Source organism: Bos grunniens, chromosome 20 (assembly GCF_055505025.1).
Source record: "Bos grunniens cultivar Pamir isolate PY7600 chromosome 20, Bosgru_T2T1.0, whole genome shotgun sequence".
Classification (NCBI taxonomy): Eukaryota; Metazoa; Chordata; class Mammalia; order Artiodactyla; family Bovidae; genus Bos; species Bos grunniens.
Genome location: NC_141184.1, coordinates 54630077 through 54648321, shown reverse-complemented (window position 1 = coordinate 54648321; position 18245 = coordinate 54630077).

The window sequence follows — 18245 nt, the reverse complement described above, 5'->3', positions numbered from 1 at the left end:
ATGGTTGGATGGCATCACTGACTCGATGGACATGAGTTTGAGTAAACTCTGGGAGTTGGTGATGGACAGGGAGGCCTGGCGTGCTGCAGTCCATACGGTTGTAAAGAGTCGAACACAACTGAGAGACTGAACAACAACAGCAAGAGAAGGGCCTATTTCTCACTTTCAATATTGTAATACAAAGATATTTGAGGTTATACTCTGAAGAGAATGTAAACCATTTGTTTCTGTTGCAGATTAAGGGAAACACAGTGGTAAAGAATCCGCCTACTAATGCAAGAGAGAGCTGTGGTTCTCTTAATGCAGGAGATGCAGCTTCTGTCCCTGGGTCGGGAAGACCCCCCCTGGAGTAGGAAATGGCCATCCACTCTAGTATTCTTGCCTCGAAAATTCCATGGACAGAGGAGCCTGGTGGGCTGCAGTCCATGACGTCACAAAGAGTCAGACACAACTGAGTGACTGAGCACAAAGGATCTATCTGTTAGCTAGTAGCTCAACTGATTTGGAAACTTAGAAGCTCAACCAGTGTTATTACCCAGATTAAAGACAGTCCACTGATGCAGAGGTGGAGTGCAGAATTTTGAATGTTTTTTTTTTGGCTCTGTGCCTTTGCATATGCTTTTCTATTTGTCTGGACACAATCTATATTATTATCACTTACTGCTCAAAAAACTGGCTAACTCCCGATTACTCTTCAGGTGGGTACTCTGCTCCTTCAAAGCTGGGTTTAAAGGCCTCTTCTGTGCGTCTTCACAGCATTTTATTCTTCAGTTAATGTTGCCCTTTTCACATTTATGGAGGCTAGAGAGTGGGAATGTAGCTGGATAGTACAAACTGTTTCTACATTTACACTATATTTAGTATAAAGTGCTTTTAACTAAAAGAAGGATTCTCCTCTCCCCAAAGCCCCAGGAGCCTCTAGCTTCTAGTCAAGTATAACTTCTGCAGCTCAGAAGTAGGTAAGATCAAAATGTTCGAAGGCAGTTTCATCAAGCCTTATTCCCATTCACTCAAAAGTCATCTGTTGAGTCCTCAGCACTGTGCATTCCAGATGGTCTGTAAAATTAAGTGAATTGTGCACATCATATCACAGAACCTAGAAAGTGTATTTGAAAATGTGTTTTATGGACCTTTCTCAGAAATTCTTTGGCCAGACCGAGTGATGGCTTGGATTTCTCTTACTCTGCTACTGCTACTGCTGCTAAGTTGCTTCAGTCGTGTCCGACTCTGTGTGACCCCATAGACGGCTACCCACCAGCCTTCCCCTTCCCTGTGTCCGACTCTGTGCGACCCATAGATGGCAGCCCAGCAGGCTCCCCCGTCCCTGGGATTCTCCAAGGCAAGAATACTGGAGTGGGTTGCCATTTCCTTCTCCAATGCATGTAAGTGAAAAGTGAAAGTGAAGTAGCTCAGTCGTGTCCAGCTCTTAGCGACCCCATGGACTGCAGCCTACCAGGCTCCTCCACCATGGGATTTTCCAAGCAAGGGTACTGGAGTAGGGTGCCGTTGCTCTACTGCTGATTTAATGATACTTACTGTCTACTGCAACAGGAATAGAAAGTGGGTTTCCATGGTGCTCTAGAGTAAAATTATCCCTTTGTGTATCTGCCTTCCCTGTGAGTCTGTGGCTTCTATCAAGGCAAGGGCCACACCTTGCTCTCCAGTGTCCTCTGAGTCTGCTACAGTGCCTACAGGCTCATATCAGGTGCCCACAAATGTTTGTTGAATGAAGGGGTGAAAGATTCATCAGTAAGGGCCTGGGTGGTCCTTGAAACCTGAGCTCTATTTATTAGAAACCAAGAGTTGGCTTCCTCTTTAAGATTAGGAAAGGCGCAGACTTTAGGACATTATCATTGCTCAGTTGCTTGTCCAGGGAGGGGAGAACACCTGCCTACATTGCTAAGAAGCCAACAAACTCCCTTTAATGCTCCAGAGGAAAACACCCCGAAACTCTTCTCTCCATGTCAAAACTACAGTTTGGGTTTAAGAGCTTCTGAAATTATAAGTAAAGAGTCCTTTTTTCCCCCTAGAATAGAATTTCTTAATTTTAATAGATTTTCAAAATTGTTTATCACCCTCCAAAAAGGTAAGAATCATTGCTCCAAACCCTTTCTTGAAATGCGTTCAGGGGATCTCTTTTGATATTGTCACCAGGTAAAAAGCACTGAATATGCCACGATTGGAGTATTTTCTTTTTCCTCACAGACTGTTGCAAGGAGGGAGACCCCTTCTGGGGCCTAAGAGTGTGCTCTTGTCTAACACTTGGAAGTGAAGTGTCCGAGGAGACACACATGCTGACAAAGCAAGAGATTTTATTGGGAAGGGGTGTCCAGGCAGAGAGCAGCAGGGTAAGGGAACCCAGGAGAACTACTCTGCCATGTGACTTGCAGTCTTGGGGTTTATGGTATTAGGGTTAGTTTCTGATTTTTCTCTGGCCATTCATCCTGACTCAGGGCCCTTCCTGGTGGCATGTGCATTGCCCAACCAATATGGAGTCCAGTGAGAAGGATTCTGGGAGGTTGGTAGGACACATGGACTGACATCGCCTCTTTCCTTTGACCTTTCCCGAATTCTTCCTGTTGGTGGTAGCTTGTTAGTTTCACAATCCTTACTGAATGATGTGCTCTAAAATGCTATATAAAAGATCACTCCAGCTGCTATATGGAGAACGAATTATAAAGAGCTAAGAAAGGAAATTAGGAGGCTGCTGTAGAATCTCAAGCTATAGACAGTGGTGGCTTGGATCAAGGTGGAGGTGTAGAGATGTACAGAAGTGGTGGGTTGCAGGTATACATGCAAGGCACCCAGGCCATGCCTGATGCACAGTGAGCACTTCATAAACTCCAGCTATTACCAGTATCATCATTACAATTATTGGCGTGGTGAAATGAAATCGGATGGAGTGTAATGGGTCAACAGAACGGTGGTTTTAAGATTACTTGGAGAGTTCCCTGCTGGCCTAGTGGTTGGGATTCTGGGCTTTCATTGCTGTGGCCTGGTTTCAATCTCTGGTTGGGGAACTGAGGTCCTGTTCTGCAAGCCGTGAGGCATGGCTGAAAAAAAAAAGAAAAAAGAGGAAAAAAAGAATATTACTGAACTTAGAGAAAATAAAGATGAACCAAATATTATTTGTATGTGGAGATGTAATTAATGTTACTTTTCAGACACTGTCTTCGATGCAGTGTTTTCAATACTTTTGTGTTTTGAGAAGAAATCCATCATTTGCTTCTTTCAGGACACACTGTTGAGTCATTTTCAGTGAAAGAATCTTGATTATCTTCAAATGACAGATATGAAATAGTGAATTTGAAGTTGTGTGGAAGATGTAATATATTGCTTTGCTCTGAAATTTATTATGAGCAAGGAGTTGGAAAAAAATAGGGAGTTAATATTCAGGAAGAAAGCAAAACTAAAAAAGATGACACAGACAGATTAATATATTTATGGATACATGCCATCCAGTTTGATGCCAGAAAAGCCAAATGAAGAAGTAATGTTCTGAAAACAACTCACAATTACCAAAATCACTAAGCTCTGAGTCAGAGAAGTATGAAGGCTTGCAACATTCATACATATATAGTTACTATGGAATTATTTAAAGTTGAGAGAGAGAGGGAGATGGGGGGGTGGGGGTGAGGGGTAGAGGGGGAAGGGGGACGTGGGCTGGGGTGGGGTGGGGTGGAGGGTGAAGGCAGAGAAAGGGATGGGGGTGGGGGGGGAGAGAGAGATGGGAAAAGAGAGAGAGAGATGGGGAGAGATGTCCTTTTTCTTTCCCCCTTTTTCAGAAATGTGTTTTTGGCTCTACACTTTAACGAATGCAATATCTTTTCAGTCTACCCTTATCAAGCAAGCTCATATTTACAAGCCAAATTATACTGAGACACAGAAGTCTTAAATGAAAGACAGACATCACTGTAATCCTTTAAGGTCACGCTGATCTCTTCAAATGTTAGAATTCACTAGGGTAAGGTTGACTTTTCAGCTAAGTGACCCCATCACTTTAGGGTAATCCCTGTAATGAGTATAAAAGTAGTAACACATCCTAAGAAAACACTAGGTTCTAAATGATAATATTCTAAGAGGCCAGAGTCTGCTTTCTAAATGTGGATACCAGTATTCTCCAAGCAGAGTGATTTCTAGATATACCGAAGTAGTTGAGAGTACCCAGAGTGGGACAACAGTTTTGGCTCCTTTCAAAATTCTTTCTTCTTTTTTTTTGGTTGGGGGGAGTAGGGGTGGAGATTAAAATGGGAATAAGTGTCTATCACTTAAGGAGACAGTTGGATCATTAGAAATACACTTTTTAAATCAGCAGAACCAAATCATCTAAATACAAGCAAAAACTGCGTTCTCAAAAGCATGTTCTGTGGATCAGTGACTCTTCAAGGCATCACTTGAAAGAAATCTCAGACATATTGACTGCGGTATTCACACTCTCAGATCTGCTTGGCCTCACAACAAGCCCATTCTGCCACTGTGTGGCATGCATGACCTCTTCAAGGTCAGGGTCAGCCACAATCTCATTAAAATGATATAAAAAATTAGTAAAGCATGTAGAATACCTGGAGCTGCAACTGGTTCTGGGACTGTAATCGACACTTGTCATCTTTTCCTCCTCTACCACCATCCGTTCTAGATCTCCCCTACCCCTGGCCATCACTTTTGCTGCTTTAGATTGCTTTCCTGATAGAATAATCCAGACCTTTATCTCTGAGAATCTGTCCCCCTAGGTGCCACACCCTTGTTAGGCTGTGATCACTACCTTTCCCATTCACCATTACCATCAAGAGGAAGGCACCAAGAGGCACCTCGGTGAATCTTCTGAGTTCCAGGCATATTCCTCTCTGCCTCCATTATGTAAGAGCAAGCCCAGCACCTCATGATCATTAAGGAAGATTTCTCCCATCAGTTTAATACCTCCTTCCTTTAATTGCTGGTCCATAGACATGAAGAGCCCAGAGTGACCAGGTGGCAGTGGTGGCTGCAGGCTCAGTGAAACCTTTTTCATATTCCCTGGTGGAAGGATAGCCCTACTGGGAACGAGGACCTCTAACCCAGCAAAACCTAAGTTGTAGGAATGGGAAGCACAAATACGAAGTGAGTTACTGGAAGTGGTGGTGAAAGGGGCCAATTTTACTTTCATCCCTACATCCCTAGACCAATATATTTTAGCTATTAGGGTGCAGGATTATATATCGGCTCAGTGCATCTGAGGGAGCTCCACAACCTGGAGGGTTTCATCTCTGAACTGCTGTCTGCTCTAATCTTTAATAAGCCATTCCAATATTCTATCAGATCTGCTTCTGGATGAATATACTCATGGTAGGACAAATGGACTCTGAGGTCAAGTACCCTTCCTACTGACATACATCTTTTACTGCAGATTGTGCCCTTTTATCAAAAGCAATGCTATGTGGGCTTCCATGGATGTAAATCAAATTCTAAATGTCCTTAGATGGTGGGTAGGGAAAGCAGACACACAGAAAGCAGGTTTCATTTTTGCTCTCTCCAGAAAGAAATGTCTCAAGATGTGGAGAGTGGCACTAACAGCTGTAATTCTACCTAAGGTGGGAGACTGTATTTAATTTAAGCTTTGTGCTTAATTGATTAATTTGATTATTGTTTCATCACTTTTGAATGCACACATTTTAAGCTTCTAAATTTTATGGGAAATCATTTACATCATATAATGTGTTTCTATCCCTAACACTGAAGCTCCAATGATGATCAAATCCACTAATGAAATTTTTATGTAAAAGCAGAATGCTGCTTTTACATAAAGTCATCCTAGGACACTGAAGATTTGATAAGCATACAGCAAAGAATTTGTTTTGTTGTCTGCTGGAACTAATTAAATGCATGGACGGACAAACAAGTCCAATCAGTATGCTCTTCTAATTCATCCAAGAAATCCCAAGAGAATGAGATCTGTTTTTATTGATGTCTTAATTGCTATAAGTCATCCTGGCTCTCCCAGATCTAGGTAAATAATAACCATAATAAACACTTTCTTGGTGCATGTTGTACTTAGACTGGTGACCCTCGATTCATTTTTTTTTTTTTTTTTGTATTCAGGAAGGAATTCATATTCCTGTATCTAAAAATATTGAAAAACTTAGTATTAAGAGGACCCATTCTATGCCGCCTGTATTGCCTCCCAGAAATCCCCATATGGGCAGGCACATGTACCTTCCTTTCATATGGGAAGATAAATGGGGGCTGACATAGAGGTGTAGAAGACCAGCTAGATAGTTCCTTCCTGCATTTATTTTGAGGAACTGCATTTATTTTCGAGGGATTCTCCAGGTCCGTAAGCTCTAGTCTTCAATGTGATCAAACTGAGGCCTTTAGAGTAGAAGGTGAGGCTAAACTAACAGAGATGCTGAAATGGCATCTCTGCTGGCTGCTCTGCTTCAGACTAAGAAATTAACCTCTTTGTGCCCTAGTTTCCTCATCTGTAAAATGCTGATGGTAATAGGAACCTTTTTCATGAAGTGTCAAAAGGACTAAATAAATTAGAACCAACCCTGAATATTCCTTAGAAGGACTGATGCTGAAGCTGAAGCTCCAGTACTTTGGCCACCTGGTGCGAACAGCTGACACTTTGGAAAAGACCCTGATGCTGGGAAAGATGGAGGGCAGGAGGAGAAGGGGGTGACAGAGGATGAGATGGTTGGATAGCATCACCAACTCAATGGATATGAGTTTGAACAAACTCTGGGAGATAGTGAAGGACAGGTAAGCCTGGCATGTAAGAGTTGGATGCAACTGAGAGACTGAACAGCAACAACACATGAAGTAGATAAAAAACTACCCAGTTCATCATAAGCATTCAGTGCTAGGCTGCCATCATCATCACTGTCTTCATGTTTCTCTCGTGTATATCCTCCTGGGTGAAAAAGCAAATTGAACTTCAATAAGCATGACTCCATTTGTACTCCAAGAAGCTGAATGGGTTCAGATAGCCTAAACTGATGAAGATTTCCAATAACTGACTTTTATAATTATTCACCAATTTTGCTGTATATCTTTCTTGATACTGTTTCTTTTTTAAGATATTTATTTGGCTGCACCAAGTCTTAGTTGCAGCGTGGGGAATCCTCTGTCTTCATTGTGGCATTTTTTTTTAGTTTTTCTTTTTTTTAGTTGAATCTTGTGGGATCTAGTTCCCTGACCAGGGATTGAACCTGGGCCCCTGCTTTGGGAGCACAGCCACTGGGCTATCAGGGAAGTACCTCTTGATACTATTTCTGAGAGAAGGTGTTATGGGTCAAATTGTGTCCTCAGAGAGATATGTCCAAGTCCTAACAACTTGTACCTCAGGATGTGATCTTATTTGGGAACAGGGTGACATCATTGCAGGTGTAATCAATTAAGATGATGTACTAGAGTAGGGTGGACCCCTAGTCCAGAGTGACCATGTCCTTGTAAGTAGAGGGAAATTTGGAATAAGGATACACAAAGGGAGAATAATATAAAAATGACCATGTGATGATGGAGGCAGAGAATGGAATGATGATCTCCAGTCAAAGGAATGCCAAGGTTTGCTGGCAAATAGTAGAAGCGAGAAGGGGCATGGAATGATTTTCTTCTATACATTTTAGAGCATGACCCTCCTTATATCATGATTTTGGACTTACAGCCTCCAGAACTGTGAAACAATAAATTTGTTTTAAGTCACCTGTTCTTTGTTGTGATAACCCTAGGAAATAATACAAAAGAGGATGGAAAAAATTACCATTGAGGAGCTGACAGCACTTAGACTTAACCAATCAGGACTCTGGAAGCTTAGGGTGACATTCAAACGCTGAAGTTGTTGCTTTGTTTTCTCTGATAATTTCGACAAAAGTCCTGCCAATCTGATCTTTTTTTCTTATTCTAATCTGTTGCCAAGATCTACTTTTTAGGGCAAGTAGGCTATGAACATACATTCTTTCCTATCAGACACTTGAACAAACTTCCTCAAATTTTGTGCCCTATTCTTTTGTTCATTCACTAGAACAGAGTGCTCAAGTAACAGGCAACCTTGTTTAGACTGACCTGAGTCATAACCACTCCTGTGCCTGTGGGTTTTTACAAAAGACGTATCTAGTCTTTTGTGATTTCCCCACCACGATTCTTCCCTCTCTTCCTTTACCCAGCTTCAGTATGATTTGATTATTTTCAGTGGGAAAGCAGATTCTCTTTGTGTGGCAGGAATTCAGCTAAATCCCCAGGTATGTTTATACAACGTAATTTCTGTTGTTTAGTTGCTAAGTTGCATCCAACTCTTTTGTGACCCTATGAAGCCCTCCAGGCTTCCCTACCCATGGGATTTCCCAGGCAAGGATACTGGAGTAGATTGTCATTTCCTTCTCCAAGGGATCTTCCTGACCCAGGGATCGAACGTGCATGTCCTACGTTGGCAGGCAGATTTTTTTTTTTTTTTTTTTACCACTGAACCACCATGGAAGCCCAACACAATTTTACCTAGTTCTAAAAACAGGTTTTGGGCTCATATTATTTACCAGGGCCACAGTTATCTTTCCACAGTGATCATCTCAGATCAGGGTGGCCAAGATTTGTTGTCAAATATTTTCTTGACGTGGAAAATCCTTCCACAATTACAAGTCCTATGTTCACTGTGAACAAATGACCATACAGTTAAATTCAAGGTTTCATAGATGCTTAATCTGAAAGTAATAGAGGTAAAGTTTATGAAAGCATTTTTGACTCCTCAGCATTAGCTAATTCTCTTACGTTTACTACCCTCCAGTTCTATCAGATGATAAGGTTTTTGTCCAAATCGGCATGCACATTTTTCTTTGTGGTAGTTTTCATGACTGTTCCCCAAAATACATTGTTCAGAACATTTGGGGCAAAGCATCACATTCTCTTACCTGTAAGAATAAGTGATCACTTGTCCTCCTGATTCTGCTGTACTATTTTGTAATGTATATTAAATACAAAGTAGCTCTAAAGATGCATAGTATGGAGAGAGTAACATGGAAACTTACATTACTATATGCAAAATAGATAGCTGATGGGAATTTGCTGTATGACTCAGGGAACTCAAACCAGGGACCTGTAACAAATCTAGAGAGCTGGGATGGAAGGGAGATGGGAGGAAGTTTCAAGAGGGAGGGGATATGTGTATAGCCATGGGCCGATGCATATTGATGTTTGGCCAAAACCAATGCAATTCTGTAAAGCAATTATCCTTCGGTGAAAAAATAAATAAATTTTAAAAATAAAAAGCATATTTACATTTGTAACTACAGAAAAAAGATACATAGTATGCATTTTCAGAAGTCTCCAGCAAGGGCATGGACAAGGGCATGTGCCTATGCATCAAGAAAGATCCAGCTTTGTATATTTTTAAAGAGCTGTTGGAGTAGCTTTAGTTCCTTCTGCTCCTTGATTAAATCTTGATTAAAATCAGCATTGCAGTTGTAGGATGGGAAGCAGTCTTCTTCTTCCTTTCCCTGCTGTAGGTAACGTCACTTGATTGCTTGAGACAGTTAAAGGTGCTTTGGTAGTAAAAGGACAGCAAGATTAATAAGCAGGCATTTCCATAGTAACAGCAAAGCACTCTGGGAGACAGAACCACTTGGGGGTGGAGCTGAATACGCCAGGATTTTAGCTCCCATGATAACAGCAGAGGGTGGGGTAGGGATGAACACACTCAAAACTTAGCAAAGGTCCATTTAGTGAAGACAATGTATAATCAGAGTTGTCAATCTATTTTAAAATTCAAAGTTAAATCAAATTTGAGACCACAAGCTGATGCAAAACATTTAAAATACACTGTACATCCACTGAAAATTTCTGAAGCATAAGCACAAATAGTTTAAGAACTATCCAATTGTGACAACTTGTTAGTTTAAAAAAATCCAATTACCAAGATTTTTGTCCCAGAGTAGTTGCAGAAAATTACACAATTAGAGCAATTTTTCTCAGCTGCTCCACTATAGAAAATGAAAGTAATTATACAAAAATAGTGTAAGATAGTTTTCACAACTGCAAGTTAGATTTTTGCTTTCTTTAGAAGAAATTCTGTTTCTCTGTAGATAACCATCTCAACCAAAAGAGAGATTCAGAAGTGAAAAAGAGAAAGCAGTAGCTAAAAGAAGCAGACCAGGGCAGAAGGTGAGTGAAATGCTAAAAGACTTGGGAGAAGCTGGGAAGAATTCTGAAAGACCTAAGAACCCAATATTCCATTCAAAACAAGTTTAACACAAATTGTATTCCTCCCTGTTTCATTAACATCAAAGTTTTTGAAGTTCTCCTTTGTCCTACACAAAATTATAATATATCGGGTGGCTTACCATCCATGTAGGAATAGGTTAGGTATTATTTTTTAACCAGACTTCTTGAGTCAAATTTACACAGCCAGTGAAACAGAATACTGGAAATTATCTGGTGAATTGGGAATAAGTTAGTTACTCATCAGGTCCATTAAGGTAAATCTGTATGTTTGTATCTGTTTTTCACTAAGAATACTATCTTGAAGTATTTACTGAGAGTTTTACTCAGTGTTCACTATGAACTTGGAAAATAGGTCATTGAAGCAACCAGTTTTCTGCTCTGGGCTGTCTATGCTCTAACTGTGCCTTGTGCCCAGTAGGATCTGGTTGCCAGAATATCATTTAAGGAGATGAAGGATCTGGCCCCAGTGTCTCAGAAGCATGATGCTTATTTGGTAAGCATCCAACACCCATATCCTACATTTGGAAAAGAAGGTTTACTATCAGGATCATCTAATAAGATTGCTTGCCAAGTATCAGCACCCATAATCTGGGAGTTGTCCTCCTCCCCTACCTTCCACAGTTAGCAAGACTGTGCTGTGACCCTGATTCCCTGTCTATAGTTGATTGATCTGAGAATGGGCACCTAAGTAGAACTTGATTAGTCACAGTCATTACCCAGGATTTGGGTATCTGGGACTTGAAGCTGAGTCTGTCTCTCACCAGTGACTAAAGCTATAAGATGTAAAATTCTGGAGCTGTTAGTGACCATATTTTTTGTTATATGGATAAAACCTTAAGAGGAAAGAATAAAGGCACCAGACAAAGGCAGTCACAAGAGGTAGAGACTTCATTTAGATGGTGTTCCACACTCCCTCAAGTCCAGTTGTTTCTGAAGTCCAGGTATTTCCTATGACCTGATGGTATCTGCCCAACAAATCTTCCACTACCCTCCCTGCCTCTACCTTTTGACTCAGCCTATCTAAAGCTGGGTTTCTACCTCTTCCAACTCAGAGTCCTGCCTAATTTAACAATCTGTCCTTAAGTTGTCTACAAAACCTGATAAAAAGAAAGTGGTACAACCACTTAGATAGAAAACACATTGTGGGAAAAAAAATAGGGGCACACAAAAAGTCATTGTAGTTGTGCTTTACTTGCAATTTAGTGGTTTGTGAGGGAGTCAAAGGGGCTCAGAAGCCACTACAAATAGGGAATCAGAAGAAGAAACAAGACCAGCTGGGAGTAAAAATGCAATAAAAATCAGAAGGTGGCATCTTTTCTGATTACCTGTAGAGGATAACAGGAATCGGAGTTGAAATACTTATTTAGGCTTTTTGGTTTATGCTGCTTATTATAGGATGTGGTAGGAAGGTTCTTTAAAATTTAAAATAACACACACTCAGGAGACTAGTCCAAAATCCAGATAATGGGAATTCTTAAAATAGAGAAAAGAGAACATGAAGGAAGCTATGACTCAAGACAGTTTTCTGGACTGAAGGAGTTTCCAGCTTGAACAGGGTACTGAGAGCCCAGCACAATAATTGAGCATAGATCTTCACCAAGACATATTACTAGGAAATTCAGAAAACGGGACAAAGAGAACCTTAAATATCCCCAGAGAAGAGGAGATATACAAAGTAACAGGAATCAGAATTTCTTCTAGAATCTCAAAAACAAATCTGTTGGAGCAATCTCTTCATAATTATTTCCAATCTAGAATTCTATATTCAGTCCAACTACCAATTAAATAGAAGTGTAGAACAAATATATCTTAGAAATATAAGGTCTCAAAAATGTATTTCCTACACATAGTAAGAAAACCATTGATGAAAGTGTGCCACTAAAAGGGGACAGTAAACTAAGAGAAAAGGGAAAAAGAAGGCAAAGGAATCTGCAGGCGTATGGGAGAATCACAGGATGACAGCTGTGCACTGGATTTAGAGAGTCACTAAGTCCACATCAAAGCAGGTTCAGCAGTTGGTTACTCTGAGTCAATGTTCATAGCTACCCTTCCCTCTCAAGTGAAAAGGTAGGCATAGTGACAATCAGTTGAACTCTATTAGTTACCTATTGCTGTGTACAATAACCACAAATGTAGTGCTTTGAAACAGTTACATTTATCACCTTACAGTTCTTGTACGTCAGGAGTCCAGCTACAGTTCTGGTAACTTTGCTCAGAGTATCACAACGTTGAAACCATGGTATTGGCTAGGGTTGAATTCTTGTCTGGAACTCAGGGTCTTAACTGGTTGTTGGCATCTCATGTGATTGCTGGCAGTTTTTGGTTCCTTGTGATTGTAGAGCTGAGGTTTGGTTTTCTTGCTGATTGTCATTTTGGGCCACTCTGTGCTGCCAGAATGCAAAAGTAGAAAGTCAGGAAACACCTGGAATAACAGGCAAATTTGGCTGTGGAGTATGGAATGAAGCAGGGCAAAAGCTAATAGAGTTTTGCCAAGGGAACGCACTAGTCATAGCAAACACCCTCTTCCAACAACACAAGAGAAGACTCTACACATGGACATCACCAGATGGTCAACACCGAAATCAGATTGATTATATTCTTTGCAGCCCAAGATGGAGAAGCTCTATACAGTCAGCAAAAACAAGACCTTGAGCTGACTGTGGCTCAGATCATGAACTACTTATTGCCAAATTCAGACTTAAATTGAAGAAAGCAGGGAAAATCACTACACCATTCAGGTATGACCTAAATCAAATCCCTTATGATTATACAGTGGAAGTGAGAAATAGATTTAAGGGACTAGATCTGATAGAGTGCCTGATGAACTATGGATGGAGGTTTGTGACATTGTACAGGAGACAAGGATCAAGACCAACCCCGAGAAAAAGAAATGCAAAACAAAATGGCTGTCTGAGGAGGCCTTACAAATAGCTGTGAAAACAAGAGAAGCGAAAAGCAAAGGAGAAAAGGAAGGATATAAGCATCTGAATGCAGAGTTCCAAAGAATAGCAAGGAGAGATAAGAAAGCCTTCCTCAGTGATCGATGCAAAGAAATAGAGCAAAACAACAGAATGGAAAAGACTAGAGATCTCTTCAAGAAAATTAGAGATATGAAGGGAACATTGCATGCAAAGATGGGCTCGATAAAGGACAGAAACAGTACAGACCTAACAGAAGCAGAAGATATTAAGAAGAGGTGGCAAGAATACACAGAAGAACTGTACAAAAAAGATCTTCATGACCCAGATCATCATGATGGTGTGATCACTCACCTAGAGCCAGACATTCTGGAATGTGAAGTCAAGTGGGCCTTAGAAAGCATCACTACAAACAAAGCTAGTGGAGGTGATAGAATTCCAGTTGAGCTATATCTTTTTTTTTAATTTAAATTTATTTATTTTAATTAGAGGCTAATTACTTTACAATTCAAATCCTGAAAGATGATGCTGTGAAAGTGCTGCACTCAATATGCCAGCAAATTTGGAAAACTCAGCAGTGGCCACAGGACTGGAAAAGGTCAGTTTTCATTCCAATCCCAAAGAAAGGCAATGCCAAAGAATGCTCAAACTTCCACACAATTGCACTCATCTCATACGCTAGTAAAGTAATGCTCAAAATTCTCCAAGCTAGGCTTCAGCAATATATGAACCATGAACTTCCTGATGTTCAAGCTGGTTTTAGAAAAGGCAGAGGAACCAGAGATCAGATTCCCAACATCCGCTAGATCACGGAAAAAGCAAGAGAGTTCCAGAAAAACATCTATTTCTGCTTTATTGACTATGCCAAAGCCTTTGACTGTGTGGATCACAATAAACTGTGGAAAATTCTGAAAGAGATTGAAATACCAGACCACCTGACCTGCCTCTTGAGAAACCTATATGCAGGTCAGGAAGCAACAGTTAGAACTGGACATGGAACAACAGACTAGTTCCAAATAGGAAAAGGAGTACGTCAAGCCTGTATACTGTCACCCTGCTTATTTAACTTACATGCAGAGTACATCATGACAAACGCTGGGCTGGATGAAGCACAGGCTGGCATCAAGATTGCCAGGAGAAATATCAGTAACCTCAGATATGCAGATGACACCACCCTGATGGCAGAAAGTGAAGAGGAAATAAAAAGCCTCTTGATGAAAGTGAAAGAGGAGAGTGAAAAAGTTGGCTTAAAGCTCAACATTCAGAAAACGAAGATCATGGCATCTGGTTCCATCACTTCATGGGAAGTAGATGGGGAAACAGTGGAAACAGTGTCAGACTTTATTTTTCTGGGCTCCAAAATCACTGCAGATGGTGACTGCAGCCATGAAATTAAAAGAGGCCTACTCCTTGGAAGGAAAATTATGACCAACCTAGATAGCATATCAAAAAGCAGAGATATTACTTTGCCAACAAAGGTCCATCTAGTCAAGGCTATGGTTTTTCTAGTGGCCATGTATGGATGTGAGAGTTGGACTGTGAAGAAAGCTGAGCACCGAAGAATTGATGCTTTTGAACTGTGGTGTTGGAGAAGACTCTTGAGAGTCCCTTGGACTGCAGGGAGGTCCAGCCAGTCCATCCTAAAGGAGTTCAGTCCTGGGTGTTCATTGGAAGGACTGATGCTAAAGCTGAAACTCCAATATTTTGGACACCTCATGCGAAGAGTTGACTCATCAGAAAAGACTCTGATGCTGGGAGGGATTGGGGGCAGGTGGAGAAGGGGATGACAGAGGATGAGATGGCTGGTGGCATCACCGACTCTATGGATGTGAGTCTGAGTGAACTCCGGGAGTTGATGATGGACAGGGAGGCCTGGCGTGCTGTGATTTAGGGGGTCGCAAAGAGTCGGACACGACCGAGCGACTGAACTGAACTGTGTCCCAGAAGCCAGCTGCAATTTCTTACCATGTGGGCCTCTCACCACATGGCAGTTTACTTCTTCAAGGCCTGCAGAAGAATCTCTGAGAAGGAGATGGAGTCTTTTATAATATAATCTACTCAAGGGAGTGGGCTATCCCATCACCTTTGCCATATTCTACTGATTAGAAGACACAGGTTCTGCCTACAAGTGATTCAGATCAGATCAGTCGCTCAGTCATGTCCGACTCTCTGTGACCCCATGAATTGCAGCACGCCAGGCCTCCCTGTCCATCACCAACTCCCGGAGTTCACCCAGACCCAGGTCCATCGAGTCAGTGATGCCATCCAGCCATGTCATCCTCTGTCGTCCCCCTCTCCTCCTGCCCCCAATCCCTCCCAGCATCAGAGTCTTTTCCAGTGAGTCAACTCTGCATGAGGTGGCCAAAGTACTGGAGTTTCAGCTTTAGCATCATTCCTTCCAAGGAAATCCCAGGGCTGATCTCCTTCAGAATGGACTGGTTGGATCTCCTTGCAGTCCAAGGGACTCTCAAGAGTCTTCTCCAACACCACAGTTCAAAAGCATCAATTCTTTGGTGCTCAGCCTTCTTCACAGTCCAACTCTCACATCCATACATGACCACAGGAAAAACCATAGCCTTGACTAGACGAACCTTTGTTGGCAAAGTAATGTCTCTGCTTTTGAATATGCTATCTAGGTTGGTCATAACTTTCCTTCCAAGGAGTAAGCATCTTTTAATTTTAACAATAACTCATTGAGTGTTGGGGGGTATGACTTTAGGGTGTGTTTATTACAGGAACTATTAATGTAGCTGATAATACAGTGATGATGGAACATGACTGAAATTAAGTGTATGCATGCTGTTGCTTCAGTTGTGTCCGACTCTCAGCAACCCTATGCACTGTAGCCTGCCAGGCTCTTCTGTCCATGGGATTCTCCAGGCAAGAACACTGGAGTGAGTAGCCATTTCCTTCTCCAGGGGATTATCCTGACTCAGGATTGAACCGCTGTCTCCTGTATCTCCTGGATAGGAGGGCTCTTTACCACTAATGCCACCTGAGAAGTCCATGAGATTAAGAGATTAAGTAATAAGGCAATAAATATTCTCTAACAAGAATGGTTACATTGATATCTGATATTCTTCTAATCAACATATTGACAAAAAACTTCAGATGGCTGCAATGCAGGAAAAAAACTTCCCAAATATGAGGAATTATAAATCCATATTTCCTCTCACTGAACACTATGTGAGAATCACAATGTTGTTCAGTATACAGTAAGTTATCCTTTTATATTGCTGTATAGTATTCTGTTGCATAGCTATACCAACTTATCTATCCATTCTACTGTTGATAGAATGCTTACTTTGTTTCTAGTTTTTGGTGCTTACAAATACTGCTGCTAGAAATGCCTGTGTATGTTTTGATTCTCCTAGGAATTTTTTAATCTAATAATTAAAAATCTATAGTAAATGTAACAGTGAACTATCAAAAGCTTCTTTGAGATCAGGAATGAGAAAAGGATGTATAGTATCACTTGTTTTAGATATTTTGCTAGAGGTTCTAGTCAATACAAGTGCCTGGAAAAAAGGTTTAGAGGTAAACTGATGAGAGGAAAAAATAAAATTATCATTATTTCAGACTATGTAATTTGTATACATAAAAGTACATATTAACTTACAATTAAAATAAGTATATTTACTAAGGTTAATATGTAAAAGTTACCTGTATATAATAGAAATACTTATGCTGGCAACAATTAATTTTAATTAAAAATTATGGGCTTCCCTGGTGGCTCAGACAGTAAAGAATCTGCCTAAAATGTGGGAGACCTGGGTTTGATCGATGGGGTGGGAGGATGCCCCCGGAGAAGGAACTGGCTACCCACTCCAGTATTCCTGCCTGGAGAATTCCATGAACAGAGGAGCCTGGCAGGCTACAGTCCATGGGTTGCAAAGAGTTGGACACAACTGAGTGACTAACACTACTACTTACTACTATAATAAAATTATTAAATGCTAGAAGTGGGTCAAATTAAGGATGTAAGATTTCTACACACAAAAAATTTACTAAATATACTGAGATCAAATAAGATCTTTATAAATTCAGACATATACCATCTTTGTGGATTTGAATACTCAGTATTATTAAGATATCAGTTCTCTATATACTGACCTACAGATGCAGTACAAGCTTTATCAAAATCCTGTGATGTTTGGTTTGAAGAACTTGACAAACTGATTCTAAAATTTATATGAAAATCCAGAGTCAAGAATAGCAAAGACACACTTGACAAAACAGACAGTTGGAGGACATAGACTATCGGATTTCAAGACATGTTATAAAGCAGTAATTAAATGTAGTAATGGCATGAGGATGGACACAGAGACCGGTAAAAGAGAGATGAACTTAGGATAGACTGCATACATACAATCACTTGATTTAAAACAAAGATGCCATTGGAATTCAGGGAATGAAAAGAATGTCTTAGTAATAAAGTGTTTTGAGAAACTGGATATTCATAAGAGGAACATATGAAAATTGACCTTTTCCTTATACAGTGTGCAGAAATTTGAGGGGTTCACAGATTTTAAAACCAAAGCTCTAAGAATCAAGCTTTTATAAGAGAACATAGGAGAGCATAGTCTTAAGGGTAGGCAAAGATCTCTTAGGATACAATGCATTAATCAAGGGAAAAATAGGTAAATTGGATTTCATTAAAATTAGGAACTTATGTTCATCAAAAGGCATACTAAAAACATGAAAAAGCAAGCCAAAGAATATAAGATAATTACAATACATATATACAACAAAGGGTTTGTTTGTAGAATATAAAAAGAGCTCCTATAAAAAATGAAGAAAAAACAGGCAATCCAATAGGAAAATGAGAAAAGACTTGAATAGGCACTTCATAGAAGAGATACTTTAACGGCTACAAAAAAGAACTTAATGACCCAGATAACCATGATGGTGTGATTACTCAACTAGAGCCAGACATCCTGGAGCACAAAGTCAAGTGGGCCTTAGGAAGCATCACTACGAACAAAGCTAGTGGAGGTGATAGAATTCCAACTGAGCTATTTCAAATCCTAAAAGATGATGCTGTGAAAGTGCTGCAGTCAGTATGCCAGCAAATTTGGAAAACTCAGCAGTGGCCACAGGACTGGAAAAGGTCAGTTTTCATTCCAATGCCAAAGAATG